We start from the raw sequence: 17,197 nt of genomic DNA, 5'->3' as shown, positions 1-17,197 counted from the left end.
ACTAAATCCTTGGGCCTCTTACAGAGGCCTTGTTGTTGCTTAGATACCCTGGCAAAGTAAGAAAACAGTAGTTTCACTCTGGTCTGGTGTAGAGTTTGAATAAGATACTGTATCTTAAAAAATTGATTTTGTATACTCCCTGGGCCAACTTCCTGGGATTAGACATTTCTTTTAACAGTTCATGTTTTCTTCAGGCTTCTCAGATAGCTGCAGAAGTACAGAAAATGCAGAGCAAGGCAAAGCTGAGCTGTAATTCAGAAGCCAGGTAATAGATGAAAGATGCTAATCCCAGCTGAGGGGAGCTCACTAAATGGACCCTGACTGTCCATGGGTATCAAGAGCATGGCATTATGAATATTTATGGTGGAATATATGTCCTGTTGGGAAACAAACCCAGCAGGGCCCATCTACCCTAACAGCTGGGGATCATTTGGGGTGTTAAGATGAAGTTTTAAGGGATACCATTTAGATAAAAATCATATTTGAAAAGAGTTATGCATATGTTCCAAATGCCATCATGGACAGGGTGAATCTGAGTTTCACATGCTTTGTGAACATCTGGTTGCTTTTAAACTTAACTCATCTGGTACCATAAAGTAGGATTTGATTTCAAAAATCTCCCATATTTTTATATCGGGCTGACCCAGATACCGAGGTTTGTGAAAATGTTGAAAAGAAAAAGAGCATATATATGACTATATCATATGATATCTCATCAGTTGACTTTTCAAACAGCATTGACTGAAAAGTGCGATGTGAACAGTGGCTTAGCCAGGCTGGGAGGCCTTGGAGAAGATCCTTAACTTCCCTGAGCTTCAATTTCCCAATGTGTAAAAATGTCCTGTCAGTGAGTCGCCTGCTTCTGTGAGGAGGAATAAACGAGTTTCTAGCCCATAGCAAGTGCTAGGACAACATTAACTTTCAGCAGTGTCATTCAATAATCTTTATCTCATTGGAATGCTTAGGTAAAGAACTCAAAATAGGTATCATGTGTTTATATCAAACGAGTTTTGTTTAAGAATTGAAAGAAAGACCTGAGAAAATGACTCAGTATGTAAAATGTCCTCTGTCTAAGGATGAAGGCATGCGTGCATCTCCGTAGCACGTATGTAAAAAGCCAGGCATCCTGCTGTACTCCTGTAATCCCAGTTCTGGAGAGGCAGAGATCAGAGGATTCCTGGTGCTTGCAGACCAGCCAGGCCAGCCAATCAATGAGCTTCAGGATGATGAGAGACTCTGTACCAGAAAATAAGGTTGAGAAGCAACTGAGGAAGATATCAGATTGACAGCCTCTGGCCTCCACAAGAGTGTATATGCATACATGCACACACCCACATGCGCGCGCGTGCGCGCGCACACACACACACACACATACACACACACACACACGTCTGCACTGATGTACCTACACAAATACAGAATTAAATGATACTTTGCACATAGTACTGTGTCGAGTGCTATATGCATATGTGCATTAAGTAGAATTACTAGTTAGTTAAACCCTCTTGGAGCATGCAAATAAAACCCTGCCTTGGTCATCAGGTCTAGTCAAGGAACGCTAGTCACTGAGTGATGTTCAAAAGAACCCAAGGACTCGCCAACTAAAGGAAGTGATCGCTATCAACTTTCACCCATCTTGATCCACGACTTCAGTTCTTTTTGTGTTCTCATCTCGGTCAGTCACCTGGTACAGGCTGAGCTAATCTCTTCTCACTTGAAAAGGAACATTTATTTTTCTTTGACACTCCTTCTAATTTTGTTGGTTTTTTTTTTTCTTATTCATTTATCAAAAAAAAAAAAAAAAAAAAGGAGAAAGAAACAAAGTAAGCAAATGATAGCTTCATTTCACTGGGCCCTGGTAGCTTCTAGGTCTTTATTATTGGTATAGCTTGTTGATTTCAGTTCCCTAAAATCTCCAAGTGCCATGTGAATCTCGATTATCTCCACAGGGACCTTTCTAAGATGCACCTGCAAGCAGGCTTGTGGGTGTCTGAAATCTAGGTTGCTGCATAAATGAAGACCTTTGCCTTGCTCCCCACAACAGCCCATCTGCTTTGCAACCAGGGGAGAAATGCTAATGTTACCATGTTGTTTTCCCTGCAAATCCCTTTACTAACTGTATAATTATCTTCAAATAAAGAGCAAATTGTTACCCAAGATTGTGTGGTACTGGGCCAGTCTCCCACTGTGTTCCCTGGATCCTCCTTCATAGTCCAGCAATATTGACCTTCCCATGGCTCCAACCTCCACTGGGTACCAGTCTTGCTTCAGGGAGAACAAGACACAGGTCCATGCCTGAAAGACTAGAGTCTGCCTCCTCTTTTACCAGATAAATTTCTACCTAGTGTGAAGTGAGCTACATTTTCTATTAATTAACATTTTTTAAAAAACTTTAAAGTGTTTTGTAACATTTGCTTCTTCTGGGCAAGCAAAATTGGTGTTTTAGAAGACATGATCTATCCTTGGTTAGTCTCTAGTTTCAGTCTCTCTCTGGGTTTTCGCTGGGCAGTAATTACAAAAGGCAGCCTTTTATTTCTGGTGAGAGTTTACTAAAAGAATTTTAGCTTTAGACCTCATTCCATGGTCTACCCTGTGAACCACACTACCCTGTGAGTCACTACCTCACACATGAAGTGTTTGAGAATTTCAAAAACTGTCACTGCCAGTTTGCAATATAGTCATAAGCACACATTAAAAAAATACCCAAGATGAGCAGACCAATGTTGGTATCAGTCTATTTCATGTTCAGAAACCCTGTCTTTGGTGAAACAGGCACGCCTACATACCTTAAGGAGGATAAGCACAACTGTGTAAACCTGAGACTGCAAAGGCCACTTTTCATGCTTAGTCTAGAGACTTTTCAGATGACTGCAGCTTGGTGCTCCAGTGAGTTACCCAGCTATCTGCCCTGGAATCTAGTCTTGCCGTTGTCAGGCCTGCATGTCCTCCTTACCTTCTACATAACTTCTTAGTTTTCTAGTCTACTCCTAATACCTTCTTCTAGGGGAAATTGCTCACTCCAAAGGCCAAATTAGATCACAGGGTGAATATATTTCACTGATAAACAAAAGAAAAGAAAAGAAAAGAAAAGAAAAGAAAAGAAAAGAAAAGAAAAGAAAAGAAAAAAGTTAGTTCTCCAAAATCAAGATGTGGCTATCTAACAATGGCATCTTCAAGCCTCACCCCCAGGTGGGTGCTCTGACATCCCCAGTCTTGCCAGTGTATAGAAGAATATATGCCACCATTGGTACATTATTTCACAACAAGTAAAGAAGGGCTTTCCTTTTCAGGAAACAGACTACCTGAAACCAATGTCCGGAAGAATATTTGTCCTAGCTGACATCTGAAAAGTGTTGTTGCTATCTGTCCATAGGTTCAAGAAAGTACCAGCATCTCTAAAAACCACTAGGGACTCCTGGGAAGAAATTTTCACAGCTGATAGCCAGGCCTTCAAATGGGGCTGTTTCCCTAGAAATTTCAATGGTTGCAGAAAACCAGTCACTGATCAATTCGAGTCAGAGTTTTCCAAAGGAGCTTTGCTTTCAAATTGGAAAGGCCTTTTACAATGCCTTCTTCAAGCTATGGTTTCCTTTTATGCATGCATGAGGATGATTCTTAAAAACTATGTAGCAGCTATATCAGGCTCCTGTCAGCATGCACTTCCTGGCATCCACATCACCGTCTACCTTTGGTGACTGCACATGGGATGGATACCCAGGTAGAACAGTCTCCAGGCGGCCCCTCCTTCAGTTTCTGTCCCACACTTTGTCTTCATATTTGCTCCCATGAGTATTTTGTTACTCCTTCTAAGAAGGGCAAAAGCATCCACACTTTGATCTTCTTTGTTCATGAGCTTCATGTGGTCTGTGAGTTGTATCTTGGATATTGTGAGTTTTTGGGCTAATATCCAATTATCAGTGAGTGCATATCATGTGTGTTCTTTTGTAATTGGGTTACCTCACTCAGGATGATATTTTCTAGTTCCATCCATTTGCCTAACAATTTCACGAATTTATTGTTTTTAATAGCTGAGTAATACTCCAGTGTGTAAATGTACCACATTTTCTATATCCATTCCTCTGTTGAAGTACATCTGGGTTCTTTCCAGCTTCTGGCTATTATAAATAAGGCTGCTATGAACATGATATAGCTGTCTCCTTAAAGGTCTGCCAGAACCTGAAATGTACAGAGGCAGATGCTCACAGCTAACCATTGAACTGATCAAGGGGTTCCCAATGAAGAAGTGAGAGAGAAGACTGAAGGAGATGAAAGGGTTTGCGGCCCCATGAGGAGAGCAACAATACCAACCAACCAGAGTTCCCAGGGTCTAAACTACCAGCCTGGGAGCACATAGGGAGGGACCCATGACTTCAGCTGTATATGTAGGGGAGGATGACAGTGTCAGGCATAGGTGGGTGAGGAAATCCTTGGTCCAGTAAAAGCTGGACACCCCAGTGTGGGGGGAAATCATGGGTGGGTAGGTGGGAGGGTGGGTGGAGGCATATCCTCATAGAAGCAGAAGGAGGGGGGTTGGGAAAAGGGGTTCCTGTGGGGGGGTGGGAAATAGGGAAAGGGGATTACATCTGAAATGTAAATAAAATATCAAAAAAAAAAAAACCCTATGTAGCAGTTAAGTTTAGGACAAACTCTTTCCACAAAAATGGAGTCAATGTATGATAAGAACACAATAAGAACACAATGATAAGAACACATAAAGTTATCCTCTAAATTTAATTGAAGAATTTTTTTCTTTCTTAGCACCACACCAAGGTGTTTCAGTTAACAACAGGCCATATAAACAGCAGTGGTCCCATAGGGTTATACCATCTGGTCATGTCTGAACCATCTTCATCTTTGTATGAACAAATCATGATATGATAGTCACACAATAGCAAAAGTTGCCTAATGAATGCCTCTTGTGATATATTCCCATCATTAAGTAGATACGCAGTTGTGTCTAAAACAATGACATGACTAACATCCACATGAGTTTTATGGAAATACACTATATTTCTTTTATGGTTGCCTGGATGTTCATATTTCACTGATTTATCTCAAATATAACTCTGCCTTTCTAATCATTTGTTTAATATGTATTTTCCCAACCTCTGCATCAATATGGAATTTCTACCTCGAATAAAGTAAACATACTGTGAGTATATGAAGAAGATGAACTAATACATAATGACTGATTAAATAAAATGTGGACAGACCTTGGTTCCTGAGTACCCAGACATCACCTGGCATCTTGCATGTCCATTCCCTGGTTTCCAGGACTACAGACACAGTCAGAGTATGGTTCCATATGTGTCTTGCCAGATTGCTTGATGGATTAGTTTTTCTAACAATTAATTAATCAATTAATTAATTCTGAGAAGCTTTAAAGCCAACAATTTTTTAAAAACCAAATGCCTCTAGGTGGGCACCGAGTCCTCTGATTTACAATCCTGTCACTCATTCCCATCTGTATTATTTATTTGGCTCTTGAAGGTTTTCAGCCTCTCATGTCTTCTCTGTGATTTTGCGCTGATGCTCAACAATCATATTCTTCCTGTAGCCAAAAGATGGTGACTAACTAGTGGGGAAGCCCCACCTATGAAACACCTATTAGGTGAAATACCTAGCAACTAGGCAGTCAGAATTGCCAGGCTGCCCATGGTAGGCTGGTAAGTGCCCATTCAGCACATCCCTTTCAGACTGCAGCGTGGCATTGTCCGCAATGCCAGCAGCTGTCCACAGGTGGCAGCGGTCCTTCACTGTGGCAAAAGCCTAAAAGGCCAGTGCAGCCTCCAACTCTCCTCTGAGAGCAGGAAAGAACACTTGTGTTGGAACCACTGACTTCTTCACCCCATTCTTCTTTGCTGGTGCTTATCGACGTGGTGTAGATGGGAGAATCCATTCTGGTGCCTGTGCTGTCCTGTACCCTGTGTTTACAACTGGAAAGATGGTTCCCCATGTTGTTTAAACCAAATAACTTTTCCAGACTTTCAGTTTAAATAAGAGCAATAGGGCAAAAGGAAAAGCTGGTTTTACTGCTCATTTTACTAATCCTATCTTTCTTTTAGCACTGTCCTAATGTGCTAGTGTAGCTCAAACTTGAATCCCCAGTACACCGGATTAAACAAACTAAGACTTTTTAAAACACGTATTTTAATTTTTAATATCACTTTATGCATGTAGAGTTATAAGGAAGAACTCAGTTCTAAAGGAGTTAAAATTAAACAATATTTTACCTCTAGCTAATTTTTGCAGGTAATGTAGTATTAGAGATATGCATCTAAACCCAAGAATTTATTTTCTATCTTCCTCTGTTGAAACCTGGGCTGAGTTTGTCTTGTTTGTATTTCAGTTACCAAAGTAATGTAAGAACAGCCCCGCCATATAAATATTCCTTTATAACATATGGCAACATTTTAGAAGCTTTTCTGTTGGACTATGATGTCACCTACAGTAAAGAGTAAGTCACAGCAGGTTATTTTCAAGGGACTAACAACTTCCCGCAGAGAAAGCTACTCTTGCCGAAGGGATGACCATTACTAATGCTGTTTGTTAATGGTGCTTTAAATATTTCCTCATAAGAGGAATAAAAAAGACAGTCATAGAAATAGTGCTTATCAGCAACCCATTCCTCTTCACGCTACATAATCCAGAAAATTCTCAAGAACAATATAGCCTTTACAATACGTATTGTTGAATGAGTGCAAAGCTGACTTAGGCCACATAGGACATCTGTAAATATTTTTCTTTGTTTGGTTGGTGTACTGGTTTGATTTTTGATTTTGTTTGGTTCTGTGTTTTCCTGAGATAGGGTTTCTCTGTGTAACAGCCCTGGCTGTCCTGGAACTTTTTTTGTGGACCAGGCTAGCCTTGAACTCACAGAGATCTGCCTACCTCTACCTCGAAAGTGCTGGAATTAAATGCATGAGCCACAATGCCTTGCTGGACATCTACAAATTTGTATCTGTACTTCTTGACCAGGGAAAGTACTTTGAAGACAAAAAAAATCCATTTAGACTTTAAAACAAAATACAGTATAATAAAGAATAGATAGGAATCATCTTAGTTTTCTCCTCTGTGGGATGTCTATTCCCTCTTCAGTATCACTCAAGAGTAAAGCAACCAGTCTGTGGCTTCTCTTGCTTTGGCTGGGTGGCTCTGCTCACTGCAGCTGCATACATCTTGTGCCTGGATCCTCAGCTATAAAAGATCCCACAAGCTATGCAGGAACCCCTCTTCTCTGTTGTTGCTTTTTCTTTTGACTCTTTCATGTACACATTTTTGTCCGTGGCTGGTGGACTACCAGCTTTCATAGACTCAAACAACAGTTTGTCTGCAGCTGGGCATAAGGAATAACATAGCACCAAGCAGTGTTGAAACCATCACACTAAGGCTAGACTTGGGCATCAGAACTTAGACAATACCCATGATGCTACACTGTGTGGAAAGGCATATATGGATGCACTAGTCAGTCCCTTAAACCCCTTGGAGGCAGATCATACTGCTCAGTATTACCCCATAGAGATTCCAAAGGAGTTAGCCAAACTTAATAAATCTGAACCACCATCAGCAGAGCCAGAGTATCACTTGAAAGCAACATCAAACCAGGAACAAGGCAACATACTTAAATCCCTAAAAGGCAAAGCACTTTACGTACATTATCAAAATGAATTCTTAGAACTCTCTATGCTAGAAGTTTAATGAGACCCACTCTCTCCACTCTCGAATAATTAGAATACTTAAGGACCAGTCTTAACCACTTAACCACTTTGGCCAGTATCTAAAGCAAACAAGTAGAGCAGGAGGGTGAATTCCCCCCCCCCCCAGTCAGCTCAGAATGTCTCTATAGCATGGCCTGAAATTCTTTCAACTTCTGCACCCTACCTGACCACTATAGAATTATAATGAAAGGAAGAGATGCAGAATTACAAAGAATATAAGCTCTTCTATTGAGAGCCCCGAACAGCCAGGCTACCATGGTTTGTGTTGTGGTGAGCACAGAATTTTCAAAGAGAATTTTAGATTGGCAGCTTCCAAGGGGATGGGCCTATATGTTAGTCTCTTAGATACAGCAATTAAACTAGACATCGTCGGGTTTCTAGAACCTTCTGCTTGGCTAAGGTTTGATATCAAAAGTAAAATCTTCCTTATTCTATTTGAACAAGGTGTCCTGCTGCTAGAAAGCTCCCTAGCACAGCTTCTGTCCTTTCCTTCCATCACTCAAGAAAGGTGGAAGTGTGAGAAACAACACACTACTAATAGAAGTGCTCTGCAATGCCCCATGTGCACTACAAAGGAAGTTAACCCTAGTGGTGCCAGCTTTCAGAGATCTTTGGATTTTTATCCACCAAGAGTGGTTTTATTTTTTGCTGGTTTTTTTTTTTTTTTTTCTGATTTTGAAAAAAAAAAAACTTGTGAATTTGAGAGGAAAAACTGTGAGAAAGCTTCCAATTAATGACTATACTGCACTTGAAGGGCTTAGAATTCTATCAGTAAATCAGTAAACAATATACCAATTAACAGCCACAAACCCCTCTCTCTGTATTCTGTCTTTCTGTGTATATGGAATATTGACAGACCAGCCAGCATTCATCAACTCTGTTTTCCTTATTATTCCCTGTATTACACTCCACTAGACATTTTTGTGAAAGAAAAACCATTTCTACGAACCACCTTTTCTTTGTTACCTGGCTACCATTTGTTATTGCAGACAGTATAAGTAGAAACTCAAAGTAAGTTACACTTTGACAGAACCCTCAGAAGCCTTGATCCAGATCAATTTCCATTTGTTGATACTGTAGACAAAGTGCTTTAATTAAATATTTTTGAAGAGCCCTACTTCAATGATATCATGACCTAAGACTTTCTATGACCACAAACACGTTACATTTCCTGGTAGGCTAACAGGAGCCTTGGAGTCTGGGAATGGAGACCACGGTTTGCCTACACCTTTTAAGAACACATTGCTCCTAGATAGCAACTTGGGAGTCAAAGTATTTCTCCAATTCTCAGTTTCTCTGTCTAAAAGAAGCTGAAGAAGAAGGCCTGACGCCCTTCAAACTTCAATGTGTGTTTTAGCATATTCTACACAGTCTTAATAAGATATAAATTGTGAAGCAAAATTTAGTACAGATTTAAAGATTTACAACTAATGTTCCTTGAAAGGATCAACCCTAAGTGGTAAGTAAAGCTGAATGAGAATGCATATAAGAGAAAATGGAGGCAGAATTATTATCCACACCCTCTGGGCTCCCCTGAGAATTCATAGTACCTATGGAAGTGAAGATACACTTTCTCATTTCCTTCAGCTAATGTCCCAAGCAAGGCTCTGGTTTGACCACCATGGCCTTCTGGCTCCAGTAGTGCTGATAAACCATGTCTATAGAGAAGGATATTTGGATACTAAGACTCCATCTATGCTTAGGGAGGCCTTTTCCAGGTCAGGTGATCAGAAGACCCACCCAGTACAGCAGATAGATGGACAGTACAGCCCTGACTCTGAGGAATTCTAGAAAAATAGGCTCTGGGGAGCTCATCATTCCTCATGACCAGGAATTGTTACCCATACTCCTTTTCAGCATAACCTAGTGAAAACACCCACTGTTGAAGAATACCCAGCTGTTACAGGTGCTTATGAATGTAACTCAGCCAAGTTAACTATCAACAAGGCCAGATAAAAGGAAGCATGGGAGCTGGAAATAACTGGGAGAAAGGCTTATTTACCCTAAACTTTCCCAATATTTAAGAGAGCAAAAATAGTTCTGTTAATTAATCAATGTTTTCTGCTAACACACATGAGTGCTTCCCAACCGGAAGCTTCTGAGAAGAATGGCTGGATGATGTTGTTTTCTCAGATAAAATGAACTGCTTATTATTTTCTAGGTAAGATAAACCCTCTATTCCCTTCCTCAGAGCTGAACGTCAGTGGAATACAGCCCAGTTTCAGCTGCTACTTTACCAACACTCTCGATTCACCTCTCTTTGTGGGAAAGCTGAGCTGTGCGTGATCCAACCAAAGTGAAGAGTTGAGCCAGACCTTGGTTCCTAATCAACTGCCATGTCAGGCAATCTGTGATGCAGCACACTGTAGCCAGAAGAGTTAGCTCAGCTCACCAGCATTCACTCAGCAGCATCTTAATGTCTCCCATGGAGCAGGCTCTATGTTAGCCCCTGGATAAAAGAGGCTGGAGGAAAGATAGGCATTACAGAATATCCAAAGTTACTTGTGGTGAATATTACAAAAGTGTCTTCCAGATACATAGAACCTCTACTGCTGCCTACTGGAGTTAGAGAAGATATGTGTTTCAGACATATTAAAAAGATGAGCAGGTATATGTCTAACATACAGGTGTAGAGATGTAAAGGGTGTCAAGAGAAGCCTTAAGAAAGTAAATCAGTAGAGGTATAAAGACAAGAAAGAAAGACAGGTCAACAGAGGACGGGGTTGAAGGAATGGTTGCTCCTGTTGACAGCCAAGATGGGATCATCCAACAGAATTCAAACCTTTGCTAGTGGAGGGCTCCACCTGTCCTCACAGCACAAAAGCTGTACTAGCCCCACTTTATAAATAGGTAGATCACACAGCGAGAACAGTGGCTTGGTGGAAGGTTTACAGGACTTACTGAGAGGAGAAATGGGTACCTTTCTCACTAGGAGTTCCTGAAGGAAGAAAATAGAGCTGGATGAGTCTAATGGCAAGGCGTAAATATCATAGTTGAAGGTATAGTTGTATGGTTTCCTGGCTTCCCTCAGAGTGAAGACCCACAGCCTCTAATACATACTGCATATCTGACTGTCTTCCCAGGCACTGATATAGATAGATGGAGCTATCCTGTAATTTACAATGGCACTGACTCAATTTATTTCACCTAATTCAAGTCTTAGATGGAATCATGTTGCTACTGATGATTTACTCTAACATAGGGCATGAAAGTAGGCAGAGACAGAAGTGTGACCAGGGGCAGTACCTGTGGGACCACACAGCCATGTGGGCATGTTTGTTCCTCCTTCTACTTCTGCCATTCACAAGATTATACATTAGGAATTAAAGAGAGATCCTCTCAGCTGCACACAATAAAACCCAAGGTGTACAGTGATGTAATTCTAATAACTCACTAGAACATTTGTTACATAAAACAAGCAATCCTATAATAAACCTTCCAAGACAATTAATAACTATTGTCTATGTTCAAAGGCACCAGAAGATCTCATGAGGACAAAGTACAGAAGTATGGCACTGCTCCTGAGTTGCTAGGACTTGGAAGCTCCAGGAAACCCTGAGAATTGTCATTGGAATGAACAATTCTAGTGATGTAAGTGATACTTCCCCAAACCTCCACATACGTCATCCCCTACTTGCCTTGGGGAATCTTTAGAGAATTGGTGGGATATACCTTCCAGTCACTAATACTGTGGCTAATTTAGCTTCTTTATCATCGGGTTCTTATCTTGCCAACTCAATGTTTAGCCCACTGTGTAACACTGATTGTTTAAAGGACAGGTGCCTTAATTGAAAGACTGAGCTCTCCTCAAATTTTGTTTTTTAAAAAATATAATGCGTGGTATATTTACAACCTTAAGATTAACTGGTATAATACCTAGAACTAAATAGAAGAGCCCCATCAGGCTTATTGAAAATTTTCTAATGGTCAAGAAAATTAAAATGTCACATTGCCAGACTATAGTGACAATGTCCCAAATCCTGACTCTGAATGGTGATATCTGTTTTCTAATTGTAACCTTTGCATCCCTTTAGGGATTCCCGAGAGGTTGTCCTGAATGGAACACTGGCACAGAGTCACACAGAAGTTTACAACTATGAAATCCTTACAAATCTCCAATGTCACACAGCCCAGTGTGGACTCCAATCTGCATTCAAAGGTCAATCAGCCCAGAATCCGAAAATAAATGCAGAGTTATGTGCAGGATCTTCAGAAATGTCAAAAAGGAATTCATTCATAATGGAAGACCAAATTCTTAGGTTCCTCCTTCCATAGCCCCTTATCTTGTGCTGTACTGAGTTATCCTCAAGAATGTTTCTTCACACTGCCAGGGGTGTCCAATCTTTAGAAATTGCAACACAATGTCATCATCTACAAAGTCCGTGCTTGAGAACCATGTAACCAAGTTACAAAACAAAATTGCAAAAAAAAAAAAAAAAAAAAAAAAAAAAAAAAAAAAAAGTTATCTCAATGTTTTAAGTTTATAAATTTCTCTTGGGGTGGATTCATAGCCATCTTTGGCCACATGCAGTCTGTGGGTCACAGGTTGAGCACATCTTCAACCCCCTCCAATCTGGCCACACTGACTGTAATAGTTTTTTTCCTTCCATCCCTTTAGAATCTTCCTCTGAGGGTCTCTGTCTATCTGTCTCCATATGTTTCTCTCTGTCTCTCTGTGTATGTGTCCATCTGTCTGTCTGTGAGAGACAGACAAAGAAAGGGAGACAGAGACAGAGAGAGAGACAGAGAAGGGGAAGGAGGGCTTAAACTGATTTTAGGTTTTTACTTGTTTTAATTGCTTGAGAATTTTATACTTAAATATCATGTGTTTGATAAAAATCCACCACCTGTTCCCTCCTCTCTAATTCCTTCCCTAGTCCCTTCATTGCTTTTCCTTCCCAACTTCATGAGCTCTTTATTCTTCTAAACCCACTGAGTCTACTTAGTATTACTTATATGCGCATGGGTATAAAACTCTTTATTGGAGCATAAGCAACCTTTCAAGGACCACATGCCTGAAGAAAGCTGGCCTTCCCTCTTCCAACAACCATAAGATGTTAATAGCTTCTCAACTAGTGATGGGACTTCAGGAATTCTTCCCTTGTCCATGGTGGGGTTTTGTCTGGTTTGATCTTGTGCAGGTCTTGTGCATGCAGTCACAGCTACCAAAAAACTCAATAAAAAATAAAATTTAGACACCTAGCCCGGAGAAGGAAAGAGAGATGTTATTTTCTTGCAATCATAGGGTGATGCCTTTCTAGAGTAATGATCTAACTTGAGAGTGAGACTCTCATACTGTCCCTTAGGAATGATTGGTTTGTTTGGGGTTTTTGTTGTTGTTGTTTGTTTTTAAAAGACATATTCTAGGGCATGTTTTCCTATCCAAAATTCTTGGGATTCATGGCCATGAAAATAATAATGGTTCTTTATATCATTAGTGTCGGCTCCTGCAAAGGACATGAACCTTGCTGTATTGACTGCTAATGGACTTTAAGAAAAAGGTTGCAACTTCTCCATCCTGGATAAACACTGAGGGATTTACTCAGATCTCCCCATGCTACACAATTTCTTTATCATGTTCTATTGGCCCTGATGGTAACTTTGTGGCAAGCTCAGGGGTAGAAGGTGTGTCCCACATGCAGAAGCTGCCCTCTGATTCTATGGTATATGTAAAGAGACAGAAACATTTCTTAAGTTTAAAGATGCTCCTGTAAAATGCAGAATTGTGGACCTTTAAGCCTCACATGAAGAATGTTTCCATAATACACCACTCAATTTAGGCAATATTGCAAAATCACTACTTTAAGTTAGATGACATGATTCTGTTCCAAATTGGGGGTTGGGTTTTTTTAAATGTCTAATATAAAAGAGATAGTTTCTTTTCACATGCTTAAGGTTAACAAATGGCTAGAAGCAGATAATTGTTTAGATATTTTTCTTTTTCATTTTATTTATTTGTTTATTTGTATTGAAAATAAATTCTTTTCTCAATACAATATATCCTGATTATAGTTTCCCCTCCCTCTACTCCTCTCAGGATCACCCCCCCCCCATTTCCCTTTCTTCCAGATACACTCCCTTCCTATCTCTCATTAGAAAAGAACAGGCTTCTAAACCAAACATGACAAAATAAAATATAATAAGATGAAGCAAAAACTCTCATAGTGAAGTTGAACACAGCAACCCAAAAGGAGGAATGAGTCCCAAGAGTAGGCACAAGAGTCAGAGACTCATTCATTCTCACAGTCAGGAGTCCCACAAAAATGCTAACCTAATAGCTGTAATATATACACAGAGGACCTAGTGTAGACCTGTATAGATCCTGTGCTTGCTGCTTCAGTCTCTGTGAGCTCATGTGTGCCTTGCTTAGTTGATTCAGAGGGCTGTGTTCTCCTGGTGTTCTCTATCCCTTTAGACTCTTACCATCTTCCTGCCTCCTCTTCCACAGAATTCTCTGAGCTTTGAGGGAAGGGGTTTGATGGAGCTCTCAGATTTAGACTCTACTCTTCTCTCGCCCCTCTCTCTGTGCATAATGTCTAGATGTGGATCTCTGCAACTGTTTCCATCTGTTGCCAGAGGAAGCCCCTCTAATGATGACTGAATAAGGCACTGATTTATGAGTATAGCAGAATATCACTAGGAATCATTTTATTGATATTTTTTAGCCTAGACACGTTTTGTTTTACCCTAGGTCTCTGGGCTTGCTAGTTTTGGGTCTTGATGACCCAAGGAGTGTTGGGTATGGATTCCTTCTCATGGAATGGGCCTTAAGTCAAATCAGACATTGGTTGGTTACTCCCACAAGTTCTGTGCCGCCATTGCCTTAACATATTTTGCAGGTAGGACAGATTATAGGTCAAAGATTTTATGGGTTGGGATCCACGTTTCTCTTTTAGTGGTTTTTGAAGTACCTTTCTGCACTAAAAAGACTAGAAGATAAGGGTAAAGACTCTGTAGACAGCAGCTCAACTCATGTTCAGTGAGTTATATGGATATTTTCCTCGGTAATGAGGCACCACTGTCATTTTTCAGAGAGCAACCTTTTAAGTTATTACTATTGTCTTGCTTGAAGATGAATTCTTTGGTCATAATAATTCAAGGAAACTAAATGACAGCCAATCTTAGCATTATAACCAGGTACTCCAGTCACAATGGGTTAAGTAGAGTATGCTTCTGTTAGCCTGGAATACCTCAAGGACAGTAGAGTTTCCTGCTGAGAGGCTCAGAATGGGAAGGACATGTTTTGACAGTATTGCTTCTTACAAGGGGTATCCCTGAGTGTGCTTATCTTGTGCTGAAGGAATTATCTACTTATTGGTATTCCCTTACCTGATTTTTCAGGTATGCTGTTAAGAGAACTTCTAATTCTAAAGGCAGGATTGTTATTGGGGTTAGGGGCAGCTAGTAATGCTGGGATAGAAACCCCTCACATCTGTCTTTTCATTCAGGGCAGTACAGTGTGCTTCCTGTTGGGTCCGGTTTACCTCCTCTTTTATTGTTAACTGCATACCTGGCAATGCTAAAGAGACAGAGATCTGGTAAGTGTGATCCCTGATATCTTGAGGGGAGGGGGGGTAAATAGACCCAAATAGTAAACAAATGAAGAAAAACAATAATTTCTAGTTTAAAGTGCTGTGGATTAAAGCAGCCAAGGAGGATCCCGATTATAAAAAGGGCCCTTCTCAGAGACAGAGTTCCCTGTAGTTTTACTTCAAAAACTGGAAATACAAAAACCCTAAGAACAATAATTTTGTCTTCTGAGAAACAATAATAACATCAACAACATAAAACAGACATGGGCCCCATTCCTGTCTTCCTGGTCCGTTTCCAGAAAAGGGTCCTACAAGCTTAGCTTACAAATTTTTCTTCCAGGGGAATCACTGAAAGCCAAGTTAGAAAACTTCTTACCTTATGTCATTTACTATTATTAGGGGGAACAATCTGGAATCTTAACATCTAAACTCCAAATCTTTGGTTGCAAACAGTCATGGGATCTCTGAAAAAAAAAAAAAAATCTTTCTTAGTACAGTTCTGTACCTGGAAGTAGCTACCAACTGCCTGGAAACAAAACTCAATTTGAAGGTTCCAGAACCCTCATTCTGAAGATCGCCATTAAGCTGTTAACATTTTTCACTGTTCTCTCTTTCCCTTGACCCCTGCCCAGGCCACCTTTGACTTCTGCCTAATATGTCCCCTATGTTACCACCTCCTGTCAACTGACACATGGATCATCTCAAAGGTTCATGGAGCTGGAAAGAACAGGGAGGAATACCAGAAGTCTAGTTTAGTCAAGATTTAGGTGGGTCTTCACTCCCTTTGCCAGGCAGATAATGTGACATTTTGAGTAAATGAAACTAATCTTTTAACAAACAATGGAAACAATTTCAGCACAACATGTAGATATTGATCAAACTATAAAAGAGGTATTAGTTTTATTTACCAAACACCTTGTTGCTGGGCTGGGCAGCAGCCAGTCAGAACTACAAAAGATCTGCGCTCAACTGGTTTGCATATTGCCCTTAAGGGGAATTACAGTTTTTCTCATCTGCCCAGCCTGTAAATATTTACTCAGTATTTCAGCACACTTCACACTTAAGATTTCAGCTGTCTCTTTACTAGTTCCTCAACACCAAACAGAAAAGCCACGTTCTTAAGATGGAGGAGATAGCCTTTGCCTGACACACTAAATCTGGATTACATATTAAATGAGAAATGCTCTTCTTGAGCCAGGTTCACAGTGAAGTAAAGAACAAGTGACCTTCTCAGCCAATGATGCATCCAATAAACTGGCTGGAAACCTGCCCTGTTCGCACACGGAATCAGAAAGTAAAATAAAATACAAAGACTGCAACCCCTTCTTCTAACTTCTGCCTCTTGCTACAGCCATTCTCCCCAGAGCTTTGCTCTAACCCCGTTGCCAAGGAGGCTTGAGGGGTTATCCTCTCTGACACACCATTAAGGATCCTGTGGGCCCTCCTGGGGATATTCCAAAAGCATTCTGTAGGGAAACTGGCTCCTTCTCCAGGCTCATCATATGGAAAGTATATTTCTCTACACAGCTGGCAAACAAAGCTCTTTGAAGGAGATAGCCAAGAGGGCTGAGGTTGGCCCTCATGTAATGAGTTCAGCATCTTTCCCTCTCCCAAGCCTATAATATTCTTCTTCTCTTGTAGTTATTTATTATTCAATATTTATATAAGCTATAAATGTGCAGAGCACTGTACAATATCACGGAGACGGCCAATGCGTTAATGACACCTTCTCCTAGGAAATGGAAAGGGACCTTCAAGTGAAGCCCACGGGCAGAAGCTGCCAACAAGAGTGAGAGACTGGTGGATGGTTGAAAACATTCAGTGTCAGTCATTAAGCAACAGACTTTCTCTACCCTGCTGTGCTTTCAAGAAGGAAGTGGCTTTGCCTCTTTTCTGTGCCTCTGCTTTTTCATACTTGTTTTGTAAACAAAAACAGACATAGTGGCC

At 40.5% G+C, this 17,197-nt stretch overlaps 1 protein-coding gene across 17 annotated transcripts in view; it reads right to left on the bottom strand.

Moving 5' to 3' along the window:
- The window catches only part of LOC143435565 (uncharacterized), a 274,667-nt gene that overhangs the window by 249,444 nt on the left and 8,026 nt on the right, over positions 1-17,197 (bottom strand). For 12 of the 17 annotated variants that reach the window (XR_013105981.1, XR_013105987.1, XR_013105992.1 and 9 more), the window contains exon 2: positions 15,627-15,714. The exons of the other annotated variants lie outside the window; for them this stretch is intronic. The gene's annotated coding sequence lies outside the window, so the exon portion shown is untranslated. The remainder of the gene's footprint in view (positions 1-15,626; positions 15,715-17,197) is intronic. 17 annotated transcript variants of the gene reach the window in all.

Source organism: Arvicanthis niloticus, chromosome 1 (assembly GCF_011762505.2).
Source record: "Arvicanthis niloticus isolate mArvNil1 chromosome 1, mArvNil1.pat.X, whole genome shotgun sequence".
NCBI lineage: Eukaryota > Metazoa > Chordata > Mammalia > Rodentia > Muridae > Arvicanthis > Arvicanthis niloticus.
The sequence above is the reverse complement of the archived record's forward strand: the minus strand, read 5'-3'. Positions and strand labels throughout refer to the sequence as shown.